The sequence below is a fragment of the Triticum dicoccoides genome, chromosome 6B (assembly GCF_002162155.2).
Source record: "Triticum dicoccoides isolate Atlit2015 ecotype Zavitan chromosome 6B, WEW_v2.0, whole genome shotgun sequence".
Lineage (NCBI taxonomy): Eukaryota > Viridiplantae > Streptophyta > Magnoliopsida > Poales > Poaceae > Triticum > Triticum dicoccoides.
In genome coordinates this window covers 716,035,020-716,043,273 of record NC_041391.1, presented here as the reverse complement: position 1 = coordinate 716,043,273, position 8,254 = coordinate 716,035,020, and positions in this window count along the sequence as shown.

Genomic DNA, 8,254 nt, shown 5'->3' with positions numbered 1-8,254 from the left:
TCCATAGGAATGGCAGGCTCAGGAGTCTCCTCAGATTCCTGTCTAGAAGTGCTTTGCATATCTCTCATAGGAAAAATATCCTCAAAGAATGTAGCATCCTTAGACTCTATGATTGTACCGACCTTCTGGTCAGGTAACTCAGATTTTACTACTAGAAATCTATAGCCAACGCTGTTCTTAGCGTAGCCAAAATTAACGCAGTCCACAGTCTTGGGTCCAAGCTTACGTTTTTTGGGGATCGGCACGTTGACTTTCGCCAAACAGCCCCAAGTACGCAAGTACGAGAGTGTTGTCCTTCTCTTTGCCCATCTCTCATAGGAAGTGATCTCATTATCCTTTATCGGAACTTTATTCAGGACATGACATGCCGTCAATATAGCCTCCCCCCACCATGCCTTGGATAAACCCGACGTATCTAACATGGCGTTAACCAGATCAGTTAGAGTACGGTTTCTCCGCTCGGCAACCCCGTTTGACTGGGGTGAATAGGGAGGCGTCCTCTCATGAATAATGCCGTGTTCCGCACAGAAGGAATCAAACTCACTCGAGAAGTACTCTCCACCACGATCTGAACGGAATCATTTAATTTTCTTTTCAAGTTGATTCTCAACTTCTGCCTTATAGATTTTAAAGTAGTGTAGAGCCTCATCTTTAGTATTTAACAGGTACACATAGCAATATCTAGTGGAATCATCTATCAATGTCATGAAGTATTTCTTTCCACCTTTAGTCAATACACCGTTCATCTCACAAAGATCAGAATGTATGAGTTCTAATGGTGCAAGTGTCTCTCCTCCGCAGCCTTGTGAGGCTGGCGAGGTTGCTTAGCTTGCACACATGACAGGCACTTAGAACCTTTGGCTAAAGTGAAACTCGGGATTAAATCCAACTTAGCTAGCCGCGTCATAACACCGAAACTTATGTGACAAAGACGTGAATGCCAAACCTCAGATTCATTAACACTCGAAAGAATATGGTTCACGACTTTATTACAGAAATCTGCGAGGGAAAGGCGGAACATCCCTCCGCTCTCATAACCTTTTCCAACAAATAGTCCATACTTAGTAACAACTAATTTATTAGACTCGAATACCAACTTAAACCCTTCTCTACATGGAAGGGAGCCACTAACGAGGTTCTTCTTGATGGTGGGGACATGCTGCACGTTCTTCAGCTGCACGATCCTTCCCGAAGTAAACTTCAGATCGACCGTGCCAACACCATGAACAGAAGCACTCGCGCCATTCCCCATCAATACGGACCCGTGGCCTGTGACCTGGTAAGAAGAGAACAATGAAATGTCAGCACACACATGAATACCTGCACCTGTATCCACCCACCAATCGGTAGGCTGAAACACTGAAAAAACAGTAAATAAATTACCGTACCCAGATGCACCAGTCTCATTGTTGCCCACAATCATGTTGACAGACTTGGAGTCATTTCCTGACTTCTTAAACTTGTTTGGGCACTTGTTGGCCCAATGTTCAGTCGAACCACAAGTAAAGCAGCCCTCATCCTTCTTGTTCTTCTTGAAGGTCTTCTTACCCTTCTTCTTGAAGTCGGTATTCTGTTGGACACCGTTCTTTCCCTTGAACTTATGGGAGTTGAAGTTCCTCTGGTTCACCATGTTGGCAACAAAAGTACCTTTGGCCCCTTTTCCGTGCGAGTCCTTTGCCCTCGAATTCTGCTCAACACTCAGATGGCCAATGGCATCCTCCACAGAGAATTCACGCCTCTGATGTTTTAGAGTGGTGGCAAAGTTCCTCCAGGAATTGGGGAGCTTAGCGATTATGCAGCCCGCGACAAACTTGCCCGGTAACTCGCACTTCAGAAGCTCAAGCTCCTTAACAATGCATATTATCTCATGAGCCTGCTCCAGTACAGGACGGTTCTCAACCATCTTGTAGTCGTGGAACTGCTCTATAATATACATCTCGCTCCCTGCATCGGCGGCCCCGAACTTAGATTCGAGCGCCTCCCACAAATCCTCGGCGACATGCACATGTAAATATGCGTCGACCAGTTTATCTCCGATCACGCTAAGAACTGCTCCGAGAAACACAGTGGTTGCCTCCCTGAACGCCTTCTCCTATTCAAGAGCAATCGTTCCCGTGGACACACTGGTGACCCAGAACAGGTTCATAGCCGTGAGCCATAAAGTGGTCTTTGTCTGCCAACGCTTAAAATATGTACCGGTAAACTTATCCGGTTTTAGTGCTGTGGCAAAGCCACTTGCCGAAAAATTCTTACACATAATAGGTTTTTGGATTGTTGAATAAATAGGCAATTTCTCGATTAAATTAATCCACGAGTAAATCACTAGCATGGCATTGACTAAGTTGATGACGTACTGACTTTGATCTAAACATGCACGTACTAAGCAAACAGTAGACAAATCTACACATACTGCTAGTACTGCTAATATGAAATTAATCAGGAGCGGGATAAATGAGTTATACCCTTCAGTAGGCCATGCAGAGGCCGCGGCTTTGGTGGCAGCAGCGGCGTCCTCGGCGGCCTTCTTGTCGGCTTCAGCTTTCTCGGCGGTGGCACGGTCGGGGTCGGTGGACATGGTGATGATGAAGGCGACGCGGACGCAGAGGAAGTAGACGATCGGAAGCGAGCAGTCGCGTAATCGCTGCCCAAAAACCTATTCGCCCCTCACCCCGTACAGGAACCAGAAGGGCGTGGTTTCGGAGACCTGCTCTCCCGTCGACCGTGTACGCGGCGGACGGGATGGAGTCACCGGCGGCAGCAGCAGCAAAGGAACGATGGTGGGCGTGCACGTGAGCAGATGTGATCTGTTCGTGACGGCTAGGGTTAGGGGACACAACACACTTATATAGACGCAGCCGCGTGGAGAGACGTGGGCTTGACCCACGTCCAAGTCCGTGACAGCCCACGATCCAACGTCTCGAATCGTGGCCCTGCTGTCAGAACCTCTCCGTTAGTGACTGGCAAAAATAAGCGCATAGGTGTGAGCTCGGCTCGGCTCATTCCCGCAACCCGCGCCGCGTCGCGTCGCGTCGCGTCGCGACGAGGCGAGGCGTGGCGAGGCGGGCGGCGGAGGAGGAGCGCGCGAGGGCCTCTTCTCTTCTCAAGCTCCAATAGCATGTAGAAGAGCCACCCTTATAAACCACTCCAACTTTACTTCCACTAGCATGGTGGGACTAAACTTCCCACCACCTTGTCATGCCACCTACATGGGCCCTTAGAGATCAAATCTAAAATTGTTATATGGGCTCTAGGCCCATCTCACATTTCAACAATGGAACGGTTGTGACGCCGTCGACCCGGTCAGATGGCAACCGATGACAAACTCCACGCTCATCGCCGCCAAGATAATCAACGACACCAGCCCGGTTTTCAGAAAAGCTGTCAACTCCCTCATCCTCCTGACTATGTGGGAAATTTGGAGAGAAAGAAACGATTGCACTTTCAGGGGCAAGGTGGCATCCGCCTCTGAGATAGTCTCGTCCATCAGAAGAGCCATCGAGCTGTGGCGCGTTGCGGGCGCGACGAACCTAGAGCCCCCGTTCGGGGATACGTTGGGAGATATGTAACATGCTCAAACCCTAGGTTTTCTTTTCCCTTTCTCTCCACTTTCTTTTCTCTTTAATCCTTGACCTACGGGTCACCCACCTCATGTTTGTTTCCCATTTGCTCTCTGCTAAATCAATGCAAAGCCAGGAATCCCTGGATCTTTCAAAAAAAAAATATAGCTCCTCTCTGTCGACAACCAGGGCTGGTCTTGAGATTTTGGGGGCCCGGGGCGAAACAAAAACTCAGGGCCCCTTATATAATATAGAAAAATTATAACAATAATAGTAGATACGAGATTTATAACTCGCTCTCGCTCATATAGTTGCCGCTGCAACTTGATCTCTTGTGAAGTCTATAATTAGCATGTAGCGCAGCTGTCGCGTTATATTTCGATTTTAATAATATACCCAAATATAAACGGTATGAACAGATTCTTAGATAAACCTAAAAAGAACATTCTATAGATGGAATGGCGGAAGAAATGCATCGTGTATAGAAAACTACATTAGTTGGTTAGCAGTATAAATGAGAAGCGGTAATATGACGTATCTAAGATTGGTTGGATTGGATCAACGTCGGTGATCCGATGACGGGCGCTCGACGATGACACAAAGTGGACTGGTGCCTGGCTCTTGCGGGAGGCGCTCAAGTGTGCATTCATTTCTGGCGATTGGGGCCCAGAACAAGATCCCCTCGGCCTTGAGCAACCCATCGATTCAGTGTTCGCTGCCGGCGAGAGAAACACGAAGAGCGAGATCGGGGCTTAGTATATCGAATAAAGATTTAAATTTGAAAGGGTGAATAGAGTACATCTGTACATGGCGATGTACACCTACAGAACTACTAGTTGGGAAATAGCCACGGTATAGAGGAAGGAAAGCTGCGTTTGCACGCGTGACTTGTGTGCGAGATTGAAGGAAATTAGGCCGCTGATTCTGCGCGATCCCTGCGTCCCTGGCATTGGTGCCTAGCTGGGCAAGGGCCCTTGCCTACGTGCGTGCCTCGAGGGGCCCCTTGACCGTCGGGCCGGGGGCCCTGCTCCCTCTCTATGCTCTCATGCGTGCTCCTACTTCATCTTACGGCTATCTTTTTTCCTTTTTTTTCTAATCTAATCATCTCCCCCCTAATTTTAAGGGGGTGGAGCCGGGTCTTATTCTGTTTCAATCAAATCAAGCCACGTATGCGGAAGCACGGATGGGCACACGCCGAGGGAGCAGACAAGTCCCCCCCCCTCAGGGCCGGCCCTGTCGACAACAAGACGAGAAGCTTTCCCCTAAAAAAACAAAACAAGACGAGAAGGTTACTCAACACGACTAAACTTACTTTTTTGATCGTTTTTCCTTTTTAAAGCCAAACTGTACTCTTCCTATTGGTCGGTGTTAAATAGGTCTAGCGTGATATATACATGTATTTTATACATATGTAACTTATATGTGCTGGTCATTATGTATAGAAAGACCCCACGAAAAACCCTAAACCTATTTTTCTAACTGTCGCAACTCAATACATACAAGAAGATCAACGGAGACGACTTATTAAATGAATTTTCTCGGCGACGCAGAAACACACTCGTACACGTGTCCTCTTGCTTGCAGCTAGCTAGCATGTTCGTACGTCTCCGTGTCCGTGTACGTACTATTATGTGTTACTCACGGTTGTAATTGATCGATCCGAACTCAATCAATCAAACCGGTCCTCAATTCGTCGGCGCAGATCGACGTACGGCCGACGGCGGGCGTGTATCTAGCTAGCATCCGACAGAGGGCGCCGTTGATGACGTCAACGCACAACTGGTCCGATCTCCCCGGCGATCTCCTCCATGTGGTCTACGTCAAAGTCCCCGGCTTGCTCCACCGCATCCGCTTCGCCGCCGTTTGCAGGTCGTGGCGAGCCTCTGCAATCGCGCCGTGGCACGCTGCTCCGCCCACTATACCGTGGCTTCTCTTCTCCTCATCGCGCGACAACGGCGTCAATGACAGCAAGACGAAGAACATATACTGTCCTGAGGACGGCCAGTTCTTACACATCCCTCTCCCAAGCAAAGCAATTGGAAAGCGGTTTGTGGGAGGTTACGACGGTGGCTGGATCGCCATGCTCGGACAGGACATGCAGCTTGCGGTCGTGAACCTCTTCTCCGGTGTTGAGGTGCCACTCCCTGCAAAGGACACTAGTGCAATCTTGGCGGGTGGCTCAAGCAACATAATTCAAAAGGTTGTCTTCTCGGAATGCCCCGCCATAAGTGGATGTATGCTGGCCGCCATCATCCCCCAATGCGGCATCGCCGTCTGCCGGGTTGGTTGTAAGGACAACAGGTGGACAGTAAAACAACTTGCTCAGCCAAGACTCAAGGACATAGTATTCTGCAATGGACGGCTCTATGGCTTTACCCTCATTGAGGACGTAATCAAGTTTGACATAGGTGTGAACAAAGACGGCAGGCTGGTGGTCATCGGTGAACCCCACCAGCTTCGGATCCGAAACCTTAGCGACCCTGTCATGTGTCAAAACTACATCATTGAGTGGCATGGCAAGCTGGCGATGGTTACGAGGAATTTCCGTGTGCCTTATGTTAAAGTGTTTCAACTTGCTAATGAATCAACATCAACGACAGAGTGCACTCATAGGTGGGAGGAGGTAACGAGCTTGGGTGACCATGCCTTATTTTTAGGGGACATGTGGTCCAAGACAGTGGACACGGCGGCTGCTGGATGTGGCGGGGTGCAGAGAAGCTGCATCTATATGGATGATCTCGTGTATTCAACTTGGTTGGATGACCAAGTTGCCCATGAATATGACGACGCCATGTGGAGTATCAAATCAGCTGGCTGTTCTTTAATTAATTACGCTTCATGTCGCATATGGGTTCTCCCTCCAGACATCTAGCCGATTAAGAATGGCCTGAGGTAGCATCATTTTTATTTTATCCCTAGTGTCTAAGGCCAACATTTAACATAAATTGGTACATATAGGTTGTGGAAATGCCAATAATATATAAATCTGCATTTTATTATAAGATATATATGCCTTGTTAAAATAGTCGTGCAATCTGTAGTATGGTTTGTATATTGTCTCGTGGCATACAAAAATTATGAATTATTCATTCTTCGTTTGGTTATGTTGCTTAATATATTTACGTGTTTTGAACGTGGTTAAATTTCTATTCAGATTGAGTTCTTATGTGATTCAAGCATGCATGCAAATCATATAACGGTATGATTGTAGATTGTGTAGTATTAACAATCGTGACCGAAAACAAGCATGTTGTACGGTTGTCATCAACTCAGATGACCACATAAGGTGATGTCCATAGCAAAGGTTATATTACTGCCACGCGCTACTCACGGAGGATCATGGCGCAAATGTGGTCCAAGGTGGTGTATGTGCCGACAGTGAGGCACGGCGGGGTCCAAAGCAACTGCATCTACACCGACAACGTGACATACTTGGTGAAGTTGGACGACCATGGTGACCATATATGTCCTATGCTAGGCGAAAGCAGTGAGGATGCCATATGCGGTGGATCGAATCAGTGGGCACTATGGCAGTTCCTCGTTCTTCAACTCGCATGTGGGTCCTCCCTCCGGATTTCTAGCCGATAAAGCGTAGTCTTGCATGCACACCATTAGCTTTACCGAAAAAGGTTTTCGCCCCGCTTTATATATAAAGCAATGACCAGAAGTACAAATCCGGGTACAACACGCAAAGCCCCACACACAACACACACCCAAGGCAAGATACAAGGGTGCCGATGCACCGCAACACTACCCAATCGACCACCAAGCACACAACCAAACACTTGGGGCCGACGAGGACCTTCCGAGACCTAGCCACCGAGAAGAAGTCAAGCGGGACGATGGCGAAGCATGGACTCCAAGGCGGTGCCTTCAAGAAGGGCACGACCCCGAAAGCCGCCACCGCCCGATCTCGGAGATCAAGTTTTCACCCGGAGCAACATGGAGAGAAGAGAACACCACGACGGAGCCTTCATGAAGGAAACGATGCCCGCGGCGCCGCCACCGTCGGCCGGAGAAGACCGGACAAGTTATGTACTCCGGTGTTAACCCTCTACCAAACCACCATGCTTCGCCAAACATCACCAACCATGTCACCCACGTGGCCATGGTTGCCCGACCGCACCCAAGACGCGCGCTCCGCCCACGAACACCGCGCCTCCCGCCGCCAGGGCCGCCGCCCAGCATCCAAGCAACTCCGTGAACACCCAAAGGCCTTGGATTTGGCCTGACTGGCAGCCCCCGCCTATGAAGATGCCAGCAACCGCCCTGCCTCGAACATCACCAGAACTCCAACAAAGAGCACACAGCCGAGGAAAGGGGGAGGAGGAGCGGACGCATCCGGACCGGTGCACCCCTGCACCGGCGACGGGTGGCCATCGGGGCCTCCCATCCCTCCTGAGAACTCCCCACCGGACACACACCCGTGTCGCCTCACCATGGCGCCCGCCGCAGCTCGACGCGAGGCCACCAACGGCAGCCCGCCCAACCATCGACCAGAATCGCGAAGCCAGCCCGCACCCGCAGCCAAGAGCACTCACCGGAAGAGCCATCCCGCGCCGCTCGCCGCCGTCCAGGGGGTGGGACAGGGGAGCCCCGACTGGAGGACGGCCAACGCGCACCACCAGCACGCGCGCCCGCCGCGAGCCTGACCACCGCGCTGCACGCAGCAGCGGAAGCCCCCGCGCCCGCGGTCG